Below are 14,549 nucleotides of genomic sequence, written 5' to 3' on the forward strand. Positions count from 1 at the left end.
ACACCTGCATCCCTTACTGAGGTGCCTGGGTTGAAGTCCCAGCTCCACTTTCAATTCAGCTTCTTGCTAATGTTCACCCTGGGAAGCAGCAGGTGATGGTTCAGATAGTTGGCTCCTCACAGGGCAGAACCAGGCTGACTTCCTAACTCTGGGCTTCAGCCTGCTCCAGGCCTGGCTTGTGGGCATTTGAAGGGTGAACCAGTGGATGGGAGATCTCTGTGTTTCTCTTCCTTTGAAATAAAAATTGGAAAAATAGAAAAGGAAAAAAATAGACTATTAGCTGGCGCTGCGGCTCAATAGGCTAATCCTCTACCTAGCGGCGCCGGCACACAGGGTTCTAGTCCCAGTCAGGGCGCCGGATTCTGTCCCGGTTGCCCCTCTTCCAGGCCAGCTCTCTGCTGTGGCCTGGGAGTGCAGTGGAGGATGGCCCAAGTGCTTGGGCCCTGCACCCCATGGGAGACCAGGAGAAGCACCTGGCCCCTGCCTTCGGATCAGCGCGGTGCGCCGGCCGCAGCGCGCCAGCCGTGGCGGCAATTGGAGGGTGAACCAACGGCAAAGGAAGACCTTTCTCTCTGTCTCTCTCTCTCTCTCTCTCTCACTATCCACTCTGCCTGTCAAAAAAAAAAAAAAAAAAAAAGACTATTGGGTTATAATAGAAGCTTGAGGAACTTTTCTGCTAAAAGTAATGACACCACAAACACCAGAAATTTTGCAAAACTCACTTCATCAAGCGGGCCTCTAAATACAAAAACCTGTGTAAATGACCTAACCTTTTGTTAGCAAAAGGTAAAACTTCTGTTTGGTTGAACGGAAATTTGTTGGCAACCCTCCAATTCTAAGTAGACTTTTCTCAGTAATAGAAAATAGGCTTTTCCAATCTACAGATTTAATGCAATCCCCATCATAATACTAATAGCATTCATCACAGAATTAGGAAAAACAATCCTAAAATTCATATGAAACCACAGACTCTGAATAGCCCACGTGATCCTGAGGAGAGGGAAAAGAATCAAGGTGGAAGTATCACAATACCTGATTTCAAAGCACACTATTAAGCTACTGTAATTAAAACAGCATGGTGCTGGCATAAAAACAAGCACATAGATCAAAGAAACAGAATAGAGAGCCTAGAAGTTAATCCACATTTATATAGCTAACTGTTTTTGACAAAGATGCCAAGAACATATATATTGGAAAAAGGACAGCGTTTTCAGCAAATGGTGCTGAGGAAACTGAACATATATAAGCACTGAAATTAGATTCCTACCTCTTACCATAAACAGCTGAAGATGGATCAAATTTCTGAATATAAGAGCAGAAATTATGTACTGTTGGAAGAAAATTATGAGACACACTGCAAGACTTTAGTGTAGATGATGACTTCTTGGATAAGACCCCAAAAGCACAGGCAATGAAAACAAAACTAGACTTAGGGGATTATATCAAACTCAGAAGCTTCGGCATAGCAAAGGAAACAATCAATAGAGTTAAGAGACATCTGGCTTTATCTAACTCTACCTTTCAAATAAATAAATATTTTTAAAAAACAAACTGAACACAGACTGTTGATTACTAGAGGTTGGGAGGGGTGGGAAGAATAAAAGGAGTTTGGATCAAATACAAAACCAAAACCAAAAAAAAAAAAAAAAAGGAGATATTGGGTATGATTCATTAATTGTGACAATGATACTAATATGAGACATTAGTAGAAATGGGGTGAAGGGTATATGGGAACTTTATGTATTACTACATCACAATTTATCTTTTGTAAATTTTTTTAAGATTTATTTATTTATTTGAAAGAGTTACACAGAGAAAGAAGTAGAGGCAGAGAGAGAGAGAGAGAGAGAGAGGTCTTCTATCTGCTGGTTCACTCTGCAATTGGCAGCTTCTTCCAGGTCTCTCATGTGGGTGCAGGGGCCCAAGGACTTGGGTCATCTTCTACTGCTTTCCCAGGCCACAGCAGAGAACTGGATTGGAAGTGGAGCAGCCAGGACTTGAACCAGTGCCCATATAGGATTCTGACACTGCAGGCAGGGGCTTTACCAGCCACGCCGCAGCCCCGGCCCTTCTTTTGTAAATTTTAAATGATTCTGAAATGAAATGTTAAAAAGTAAAAAAGAAAATATACTTTTATTAAAACATTGGATGGGAAGGAAAAAATCAACTCAAATAAACAAAACAATTCCCCTGTTGAAACATAACAAAAATAATGTGGGTACACATAAATGAAAGGCATTCTATTAACTAACTGTAGACAAATACAATAAAAATGTTTTGTTTCCTTTTCAAAATTATGAAGAAATGTAAAATTTTATTAATTTTATTATGTGAAATGAATATTAAAATAACTATTTATGGCTAGTTGAATGAAGAGTCCAACAACTTATTAGTGAAACAGGAGAAACTAGAAAAATAGAGAAGGCAATAAAATGGGAGGAGAAACAATGCAAATAGCCAAAGAAGAAAACTGTACAACTGCAGATTGTTGGGAAATCACTGTCCCCGCACAGTAACAACTCTAAGGACCTTCTGTACTGAAGTTCACTTATGAAATCCAAGTCTTCTCCAATTAGACAAGAAATAAAGATCAAAGGTAGGCCCAGCTGTGCTTAAGAAGTAGTGATCTCTACTACTGGATTGCTAAAAAGGCTACCATAGAAGCTGTAAAGCCACACAGTCAAACAGCCAAATAAGGAGCAGTAAAGCCATCATTTCCACAATATCACCTTAAATCCAAACTGAGAAAAGGGCTTAAGGGGATGGCCCAACACAATTACACCACGAACAGTTACTTGGTAAGAAAGGACAGAGCTGTGAAGAATTTTTGAAAACATAGATGAAGTCATAAGAAATCCAAGGATTTCCCAGTTGGTTATAAGTTCCTTCAAGCTGGATCTGCAGTTCAAAAAAAAATCAGGAATTTCTTTTAATTGTTTAACAGGAAACTACTGTTAAAATATGCCTCGAGTAGAATATTCCCAGTACAAAGTATATAAAAATATCTAGCCCAAGGCTATTATTCCATAAAAACTAATGCATATTCCATAAATACTAATGCATTTTTAATCTAACAAGAGAAGGTGATCGCATTTGGTTGGTGCAGTACAACAATGTGGTTTAGTACATCAGAAGTGCAGAATGAAGTATGAACACACTTGTTTAAAATTTTTTCTTAGGATGCTATAAACAATCCAAGGATTCTCTGCCATTCTTTAAATACTTTCTGAATCTCCCGATTTGAAATGGCCCTTACAGATAGTAATTCTTTCTTTGACCTTGCTCAAAGCTGACAGATTTCTACAATTTGAAGGTAAAAGTCAAAAGTAATTTAGAGCCAAGTTTGAGAGTTTGAGAAATATTGTGAGAAACCAAGCTAGTTAAGCAAGTGTTGGTTAACTATATTGGCATAAATATATATACATATATGTATACAATATATATGAGAACATTAATACTTTACCTTTTGATAGCTCATTTGATTGGTTTGTTAATAAATATTTACAGGGAATTATCCATAGCATGCGAATTAGAGGTCCTTAAGACCTCCCTCATGGGAGGAGATTGACTAAAGGACTCATGGGCCTCAGCATATGGTTGCATCCATGGCTAAGATTCATCACAGCAACAGAGAAAGGATGGAAAGAAGCTCATGAGTAGAGCTGGGTTCTCTTAAGTTCTCCCCTTGTCCTGAAGGACTGCACAGGGACAGGCTTCCCAAAGCTGTGAAAATGCGGTCATGTATGTGAGGTTTCTACTTAAGAATCCTCCTTGGATACTCAGATCCAAGGTTTTTATTGGGAGCTGGTCACTTAGACCCCTTTTGCCTAGCAATGTATCAATGTGCCAGAGACCCAGAAGGAAAGAAAATTTTCAAAATAAAGTATACTGCTTGCACAGTCCAGACACGGCTAGCCATCCTTATCAGTTAGGAAAAGTTTTATATCAATGCAGAGAGCTGTTCATCAGTCAAGTTTCTGAAAGCCAGCTATGGAGCAACCATGCAATCACGTACGTGCCAACTTTTTTAGTTCCTGTCTGCATGTGACAAACAGAATGGTAAAATTTCATATTTGTAATATCTGTGATAGAAAAATGACAAAAGAAGCTACATACAAAAACTGTAGGGGGTTGGTGCTATGGCGTAATACGCTAAGCTTCTGCTTGTGGTGCAGGCATCCCATACGGGTGCCGATTCTAGTCCCAGCTGCTCCTCTTTCAAACCAGCTCTCTATGACCTGAGAAAGCAGTAGAAGATGGCCCAAGTGCTTGGGGCCCTAGACCTGCATGAGAGACTGGGAAGAAGCTCCTGGCTTCAGATCAGCCACTCAATCATTCATTGTCTGCTTATCTGTGTTCCTTTCAGGCTATAAACTCTATAAGAATAGCATCCTTATCAATAAATAAATGCTTATCAATAAATATTTGTTGAATAAATAATCATTCAAGACTTCCCTGGCTTAATGTAGAATAAACAGAAGTTCCCTATATAAGAAGGATTTTTAAAAAAAGATTTATTTATTTGAAACAGTAACAAAGAGAAAGGGAGCAGAGAAAGAGGGAGAGAGGGAGGGGAGACCCTCCATGTCCTGGTTTACTCCCCGAAATGTTCACAACAGCCAAGGCTGGGCCAGACCAAAGCCAGTACCAAGGACTCTATCCAGGTCTCCATGTGAGTTACAGGGACTCAAGTACTTGGCCCATCACCTGCTATCTTCCCAAATCCATTAACTGAAAGCTGGATTGGAAGCAGAGACACTGGGACTTGAAGTGACACTCTAATATGGGATGTAGGTGTCTCAAGCAAAGCCTAACACACTATATCACAACATCTGCCAGTAGAAGGACTTTTTAATGAAAGAGCACCTTCAATGATGACGTGATCAGCCTGCATAAAGCAAGCCATTCACTTGGGAAACTGAGATATAAATGTGCTAAGTAGTTAGGATTCTTCAGAAGATCAGAGGAAAAGACAAAACAAAACAAAACACTATTGCTCTCCACTTGCCAGGAGCTCCTTCACATATATTCTTTGAGAGTTTTTCTTGTTTCCTAAAGGTCTTTTCTCTCTCTTTATAGTTGTCTTGAAATTGCCATATTTGTCTTTCTATATCTCTCTCATTTTCTATTTAACTAGCTATGATAAGAAACTGAAGACATGTGGGAAAAGAAGATTTGAAGGCAGTAACTAGCTTTGTGGTCTGTGGACTATAATACAAGGATAGAGAGTGAGTCAGTAGGTCTGTCTTCTGTTCACAATCAAATATTCTTAGCAGTCTCTAATTTAGCCTCTGCGTGGCCTCTTTCTTCCCCCAATATGTCCACAGTATTCTGTGTTAATATTATCCCATGAGTAGTTATCACAGGTAGATTTGTGTGTTGTAGTCAGCAAAGTGTGTTAAAGGCAGGAGAGGGGCCAGAACATGGGGCTCCAAGCCAAGGTCACATGTCCTTTACCAATCTCATTGTGTGCATTTTTTAAAGCTGCTCAGGTGATTCCCTTAACTCTTCCAGGTATGGAAACTATTGCCTGGCAGCACAGTAGACAGGGTAGAACGTAAGGCAGGTTCCCTGAAAGAGGGAAAGAGAACAAGTTTTCAGGTTTTCAGACTGAGGACATCCGTGGAGAAACACCGCTACATGATCCATGGATCCTAAGAACTGAGCTGGCCTTATTCTGTGATGTGGATGTCTTCACCAAAGCTCATTTTCAAATTTAATCCCCATTATGAGGTATTAAAAGTCAGGGCCAGTAGGGATCTTAAAAAGGTGATTAAAGCTTTGACATTATGAACGGATTAATGCATTAATGCCTTAGCTTGAGAGTGGGTGTCTGTCATAAGAACCAGACTGTGTCTCTTACATGCACCCATTCTGCCAGATGATGCCCTGTGATGCCTCAAGACAGTGCAGAGAGTGTCATTAGCAAGAAAGCCTTCAGTAGATGTGGGTCCTGGACCTTGGACCCAGAGCATGAGATGAATAAACATATTTTTTATGAATTACCTGTTCTCGAGTATTCTGTTATAGCAACAGAAAATGGACTACAACTGTGCATAAAGCCCATGATTGAGAATACGACTCTGAGTTCAGGCACCAAACTAAAGCAGGTCCCTTTTGCTGTATCTCAGAAGTACCATGGTTTTATTCATCAAAATACTATATATTATAATCAAAATTGCTTTCTAAGTTTATTGCTCAAGTCTCTTTAAAAATGTCAAGACTTTTAATTAAGAGGCAGAGAGACACAGATGAAAACAAAGAGCTCCTATCCACTGGTATACTCCCCAAAAGCTCACAACAGTCAAGATGGGACAGGGCTGATGCTAGGAGTCAGGAATGCAATCAGGTCTCCCACATGAGTGCAGGAACCCAATCACTTTAGCCATCAACACTGCCTCCCAGGATCTGCATTAGCACAAAGCTGGAGTCGAGAGCCTGGGCAGGTATCAAACACAGGTACTCCAATGTGGGATTCAGATGCCTCAGCCATTAAAACAAACACCTGCTTCCTGAGATGTCTGCAAGTTCAAATGAACAAGGTCTATATTAATTTGACTATAAAGGAATGCATAATGACTTTTAACTAGTCTAAATTCCAAACTCTGAAGGAAATCATCAAATTTAACCTTAGATTATACCTAACAGAAATTTCAAGTCAAAGTGGTAATTTAAAAGTTATAAACTACATAAAGTAACGAAACTGCTTCTTTCGTGACAACCAGGATATGACAAACAGCACATAATAACAATCTCAAACTGTAACTTTTGATGTGTTCCCAGCCAGCTCAGTTAAGACATAAACTGGAGACATTATGGAATGCTGCCCAATGACTGTCAATTTAGAAAATGCTGGCAGCATAGCACCTAATTTTAAAACATTACTTAGTACAAAATTTCAACTCTATTACTCTGTATTATATCATCACTTTCAAAACAGTTTTTGGATGGGACTTTCTAGCTGCTGAGATACTGAGTCACAGTGGATTCCAGGATATATGGCAGGCTCTTTGGTGACAGCAAGCTCTGCAATACATCTTTGTTACTACAGGGTCTCTGCTTCCTTCCAGTTTTTTATAAAGTTGCATATGGATAATTTTTACATTGGTTAGATGACAGTAAGTAGCTGAAAGAAACATGGCCACATGGAAATGACATACATAATAGACCAGGTGAAATAAAAACAAGGTACTGACCCTCACCCAAAAAAAAGAAAGGAAATCAGCAAAGATGCTACAGGGATGATCAGACCTTCACAGTGTGGCATTCAAAAACTATTTAAAATGTAACAGAGATACCTTAACCCAAATGCCTCTGCTGACAGGCCACATCATTACATAAAGGAATATTTATTGAAAAATAAATGCGTGGATAGAATCACTTTGGTAGACTGAGAATCATATTAGTCTCTTGCTGAAATCAAGGATGACAATTAATGTGGCTGTGAGCCCAGAGAGGTTTTAGAGAGTAGAAAGGTAGTCCAGGAGACAGCATGTTACCATATCATATGGCCTGCTGAAGAATACTAGGAATACTTTGTCTTTCTCTCTGGAGTCATTGAAAAATTTTGTACAGAGAGGTTTTTAAAAAAATACATTGTACTTACTTATTTGAAAGAGTGACATGGAGAGTGATCTTTCATCTGCTGGTTCACTACCCAAGTGGCCACAATTGCCAGGCCAAAACCAGGAACCCAGACCTCCATCTGGGTCTCCATCAACATGTGGCAGGGGCCCATGAACTTGGGGCATCTTCTGCTGCTTTCACGGGCACATTAGCAGGAAGCTGGATCAGAAGTGGAGCAGCGAGGACTTAAGTCAGTGCACTGCAGCAGGCAGCGTAGCCCTGTGCGCCACAATGTTGGCCCCTTGCTCAGCAAGTTTTTAAATGATTGCTATCCCTGCTGCTGAGGGTCAAAGGTAGAACAGTTTTTAAAGGGTCAAGGGTAGAAGCAGAGACAATTGGACCAGTGGAAAAACTACACAATAATCCAGGTAAGATATAATGGTGATTTGGAGCAGGAGTACAGCAGTAAGGATGATAAGTGTTATATCTGGATTTTAAAAAATTTAGAGACAGAGAGTTTCCATTTGTTAATTCACTCCCCAAATGCCTGCAACATCTGGGCTGGATCAGGCAGAAGCCAGAAGCCAGGAACTCAATTCAGGTCTCCAACATGTATGAAAGGAACTCAACTACGTGAGTTATCATCCCTGCCTCCCAGGGTGTACATTAGCAGGAAGATGGAGTCAGGAGCAGAGTCAGTCATTGAACCAGGTACTGAGATATGGGATGCGGCATCTTAACTGCTATCTCAAACATCGCCCACTGGATTATTTTGAAGGCAGAATTAATTATGAAATAAGTTAATCTGAAGAGTCCTATGAGTGCTAAATATAATGAAAATAAAAACAACTCATGGACAGTCACATGATAGGAATGATTAAAAGTTAAGAGGAAATCCTAAGAGCTATCCAACGGAAAAAATTACTAAAATACAAAAATTCAATAATCATATCTGCATTTGGATTTCTCACCAGCAACATAAAGATTCCAGAAGTGAGTCGAAAAGTAAGTTCAAAGGGAAATTATTTTTGAACCGATGTTTCTATACTCATTAAAAAATGTATTAATAAGGGGTTCACTTAAGATAATATATGTGGGCCAGCACCTTGGCTCAACAGGCTAATCCTCCGCCTATAGTGGCGCCGGCACACCGGGTTCCAGTCCCGGTCGGGGTGCCGGATTCTGTCCCAGCTGCCCCTCTTCCAGGCCAGCTCTCTGCTGTGGCCCGGGAAGGCAGTGGAGGATGGCCCAAGTACTTGGGCCCTGCACCCCATGGGAGACCAGGAGAAGCACCTGGCTCCTGCCTTTGGATCAGCGTGGTGCGCCAGCTGCAGCGCGCCGGCCACGGAGGCCATTGGAGGGTGAACCAACAGCAAAGGAAGACCTTTCTCTCTGTCTCTCTCTCTCTCTCACTATCCATTCTGCCTGTCAAAAAAAAAAAAAAAAAAGATAATATAAAGATAATATATGTAATTGTAATAAATCTAATAACTCAGAAATATACATAGCAAAAGTTGGTGGAAACACAAACAAGGACACAAACACCAGCACTATGAAAGATTTTAACATTCCAGGCTCAGGAATCGGGTGATTAAAAAGAAAAAAGACACAGACTTGAATAAATTAATTAAAATATTTACATAACACATAGGAATACAACTTTGTTCCTATCAGAGACTCATACTTTTTCTCAATGTCTAAGACATACGGGCACAAACAATCTGAACATATGGTGGGTGCTGTGGTGCACAGGTTAAGCCACTATCTGGGATCCACATATCCCATTTAGGAGTGCCTGTGTTTAAATCCATCTCTGCTTCTGGTCCAGCTTCCTGCTAATGCACACCCTGGGAGGCAACAGATGACAGCTTTAGTACTTGGGTCCCTGCCACCCACACGGAACACGCAAGTGGAGTTCCCAGCTCTAGACTTCAGTCTTGTAGCTCACTCCTATCTGTTGTGGGCATTTGGGAAGTAAATCTCAGATGGAAGATCTTGAAATCTATCTACCTATTTGCCTTTCAAATAAATAAAATAAAAATTTCTTGAAAAAGAATATGTTCCCCCCCCAACAAAAAGAGAAAAGGTGAACATATTTCAAAAAGCAGATAAAAAACAGACTAGATGCAATACAATTAAAACAATAAAGGAATATGGACACATCCTCACAATAACAAATCAAAATACTTACAGATATTTAAAAATGTTTTAAAAAGTAACTAACAATTAGAAGAGGTAAAAAACAAATTTATAAGATATATAGATATACACAATGAGTTCTACATTTTAAAAAACTGTAGCACAAGCCTATAATGTGAAAGAGAAATGAGCCTTCCTTATTTAGTCTCCCTTATTTAGTCTTATTTAGATTAGAAAATTAGATTAAAAGTCAATGAATAAAACTATATATCACAGGAATAGAAAATTAAACCAAAAGGAAATCTAGAAAATAAATAGTAAATAAAAATAATCCTAGTAGACTAAGCAAAAACAAGACAAAGTTGTTTTGCTTTTTGACACCAGCCGAAATTATTAAGCTCTTGCCAAGGAAAGGATAGCATAAAATACATGTTATATGAAGAAAAAGTAAAAAAAAAAAAATCAAAGGAAAACAGAAATTTTAAAAGAAAATATTATGGAAATGTCCATGTCCATCAGAAAAATTTAAATAAAATGTATATTTTAAAAGAAATTATAAATAACAAGTTTAAGCCCCTAATTTCCAAAATCTGAAGGAACTAGCAAACATGGCAAAATTAAAATGTAACAAAAATAGTAATAAGACTATCAAATCTGGCAAACAAATGGGTGAAATTCCCAAAACACTCTAGAAATTTATCATAACCTACACCAATAATAAAGAAAGAATAATATAAGCATAATCAAAACACTCTTACATGCAATAACATTTGCAAATTTACTTTTGTAAAGCTTTGCCTTATATCTTTGTCAAACCAATGGTTAAGAATGTTATAATACTACAGCTTTAATGATTCATGATAAATTTAAAATGAAATAGTTATTTTCCCTTCAATTACTTTTTGTAGCAATTGTCTACATTTCCACTAACCTAAACATAAAATCAACACAGTTAAATAAAAACTAGCAAATGAACACAGTGCTATAAAAGATGTGCTTGGATTTATCTGAGGAATGCAGAGATGATTCAACATCGCAAATTCTAATAATGAACCATTCTAACAAATTAAAAGAGAAAAAAAAAAACAAACAGATGTCAAAAAGCATTAAAGCTTAACACTTATTTCTTCATGTGAAAAGTTGGCAAATAAAATGTTCTCTATAAACTAGATAAACAAAGCTTTCAGATTTCACAAAAAGCCTCTGATCAAAAAGAACACAAAGTTGCCGATATGTTTGGGATATTAATCCTTTGTCAGATGATATGATGTTGAACAAGGAAAAACCCAAGCACTCCACCAAAAAGCTGTTAGAATTGATAAGCCAATTCAGTAAACTTGCAAGTTACAAAATAAACATTTAAAAGTAGCTCAGGCCCGCGCCGTGGCTCAATAGATTAATCCTCCGCCTTGCAGCGCCGGCACACCAGGTTCTAGTCCCGGTCAGGGCGCTGGATTCTGTCCCGGTTGCCCCTCTTCCAGGCCAGCTCTCTGCTGTGGCCAGGGAGTGCAGTGGAGGATGGCCCAAGTGCTTGGGCCCTGCACCCCATGGGAGACCAGGAGAAGCACCTGGCTCCTGCCTTCGGATCAGCGTGGTGCGCCAGCCGCAGCGCACTGGCCGCTGCGGCCATTGGAGGGTGAACCAACAGCAAAGGAAGACCTTTCTCCAAACAAAAAAGAGGTCTGCACCCTAATGTTTATTGCAGCTCAATTCACAATAGCTAAAACCTGGAACCAACCTAAATGCCCATCAACGATAGACTGGATAAAGAAATTATGGGATATGTACTCTTTAGAATACTATACCGCAGTAAGAAACAACGAAATCCAGTCATTTGCAACAAAATGGAGGAATCTGGAACACATCATGCTGAGTGAAATAAGCCAGTCCCAAAGGGACAAATACCATATGTTCTCCCTGATCGGTGACGACTGACTGAACACCAAGAGGGAAACCTGTTGGAGTGAGGTGGACACTATGGGAAATGGTGGCTTGATCAACATAGCCCTGACTGTTAATGAACAACTAAATACATTATCCCTCTTAGTAGTTTTTTTATCTGTTCTACTTAATATGACTGGTTTAGATCTGTAATTGATGCACAGTTATTCTTAAGTGTTGAAAATTAACTGAAATGTGATCCCTGTTGAACATGGTGGTGGGAATGGGAGAGGGAAGAGATGTATAATTTGGGACATGCTCAGGCTGACTTGCCCCAAGTGGTGGAGTTGGAAGCATACCAGGGGATTCCAATTCAATCCCATCGAGGTGGCATGTACCAATGCCATCTCACTGTTCCAGGTGATCAGTTTCAGTTCACAGTTGGTCATGGTGAAGGAACTGGGAGTCAAAGGGAGCACATAGACAAGTCTAGTACCTGCTAACGCTAACTGATGGAGTAAATAAAGGGGAGAGTGATCCAACATGGGAAGTGAGAATCTCAGCAGACTCATAGAATGGCAGATGTCCTAAATAGCACTCTGGCCTCAGAATCAGCCCTAAAGGCATTCGGAGCTGGCTGAAAAGCTCATGAGAGTATTTCAGGCATGGAAAGCCAAGACACTCTGGCAAAAGATCTCTGCGAGTGAGATCCCAGTGGAAAGAACAGGCCATCAAAGAAGGAGGTACCTTTCTCTGAAGGGAGGAGAGAACCTCCACTTTGACTATGAGCTTGTCTAAACAAGATAAGAATCGGAGAACTCAGAGGGCTTCCATAGCCTTGGAAACTCATGACTGGAGCATAGGGAGATTACTGATGCCATAGACAGGAGTGTCAATTGGTAAAGTCAACAACAGGAGTCACTGTGCACTTACTCCTCATGTAGGATCTCTATCCTTAATGTGCTGTACATTGAGATTTAATGCTATAACGAGTACTCAAACAATATATTTCACTTTGTGTTTCTATGGGTGTGCAAACTGTTGAAATCCTTACTTAATGCATACTAAACTGATCCTCTGTAAAAAAAAAAAAAAAAAAAGAAAAGAAATTATCAATTCCCAACTTGACTCTCACTGGGATTAAACATGACAATAGGTCTGCTCTGATTTCATCATCATTTTAAAAAATCATCTATTATTTTTCACTTTATGTTTCTGTGTGGGAGCAAACTGTTGAAATCCATACTTAATGTATACTAAGCTGATCTTCTGTATATTAAGATAATCGAGAATGAATCTTGATGTGAATGGAAGGGGAGAGGGAGTGGGAAAGGGGAGGGTTGTGGGTGGGAGGGACGGTATGGGGGGAAAGCCATTGTAATCCATAAGTCGTACTTTGGAAATTTATATGCATTAAATAAAAGTTTAAAAAAAAAAATTAAAAAAAAAAAAGACCTTTCTCTCTGTCTCTCTCTCTCACTGTCCACTCTGCCTGTCAAAAAATAAAAATAAAAATAAAAGTAGCTCTTATGTATGCTAATGATGAACGCACAGAAACAGAAATCCCATTCACAGTAGCCACACACAAAATATTAAATACTAAAGAATAAATTTAACCAAGGAAATGAAATATCTCTGCAATGAAAATTATCAAATGCTGATGAAACAAATCATCAAGTACATAAAAAATAGAAATATATTCCTTGTTCATGGATCAGAATAATAAGTTCCATTAAAATGTCTCTACTACTTAAAGCAATTTATAGATTCAATACAATCCCCAACAAAATACCAACGACATTCTTTATAGAACTAGAAAAACTAATCCTAAAATTTATATGGAATCACAGAAGACTCAGAGTAGTCAAAGTCGTCTTGAACAAGAAATATTAAGCTGGTGGCATCACAATACCTGACTTCAAAACATACTTCAAAGCTATAGTAATTAAAACAGCTCTGTATTGGCATAAAAACTGAAACATAGATCAATGGAACAGAATAGAGAGGCCAGAAAAAAATTTTTGAGCCCAGAAATTAATCCACATATACAGCCAACTGATCTTTGACAAAAGTGCTCAGACCATACAGTGGAGTAAGGATAGGCCCTTCAACAAATGATGCTGGCAAAACTGGGTTTAAACATGTAGAAGAATGAAATTAGATCCATTCTCTCACCATATACAAAAATCAACTCAAGATGGTTCAAATACCTAAATTTAAGACCTGAGACTACGAAGCTGCAAGAAGAAAATGTGGGGGAAACACTCTTGACATTGTGTAGGGCACAAGCAGCAAAAGCACTACTAAATAAACAGAATATATAAAACTCAGGAAACAATCAACCGAGTGAAGAGACACCAAGCAGAATGAGAAAAAATATTTGCAAACTACTTATCGGACAAAGGATTAATATCCCTAATATTTTGGCAACTTTTAAAACTCAACAACAACAACAAAAAAACAACCAATCCAGTTGAGAAATGGGCAGAGGACTTCAATAGACAGCTCTCAAAAGAAGAAATATGAATAGCCCAACAAATATATGAAAAATACTCATTATCACTAGCCATTAGGAAAATGCAAATCAAAACCACAATGAGATGTCATCTCACCCCTGTCATAATGGCTAAAATCCAAAGCACAGTGAATAACAAATGCTGTTGAGGGTGTGGACAAGGCGGAACACTTATGCATTGTTGGTGGAAATGTAAATTAGTAAACCACTGTGAAAACAGTGTGGAGATTTCCTTAAACACTAGAAATAGACTTGCCATATGATCCAGGAATCCCACTACTGGATATATATATATATATATATATATATATATATAAGACTTGAACACAATTTATCAAAGAGATACCTGCACAACCATGATCGTAGCAGCACTGTTCAAAATAGCGAAATTTCAAATCAACCAAGGTATGCATCAGCAGACAAATAGATAAAGAAAAAGTAGTATGGG

General features: G+C 38.8%; 1 protein-coding gene across 1 annotated transcript in view; it reads right to left on the reverse strand.

The window, feature by feature from the left end:
* MORC1 (MORC family CW-type zinc finger 1) overlaps positions 1-14,549 on the reverse strand; it is a 247,048-nt gene that overhangs the window by 165,086 nt on the left and 67,413 nt on the right. The window lies entirely within an intron of this gene.

Source organism: Oryctolagus cuniculus, chromosome 4, assembly GCF_964237555.1.
Source record: "Oryctolagus cuniculus chromosome 4, mOryCun1.1, whole genome shotgun sequence".
NCBI lineage: Eukaryota > Metazoa > Chordata > Mammalia > Lagomorpha > Leporidae > Oryctolagus > Oryctolagus cuniculus.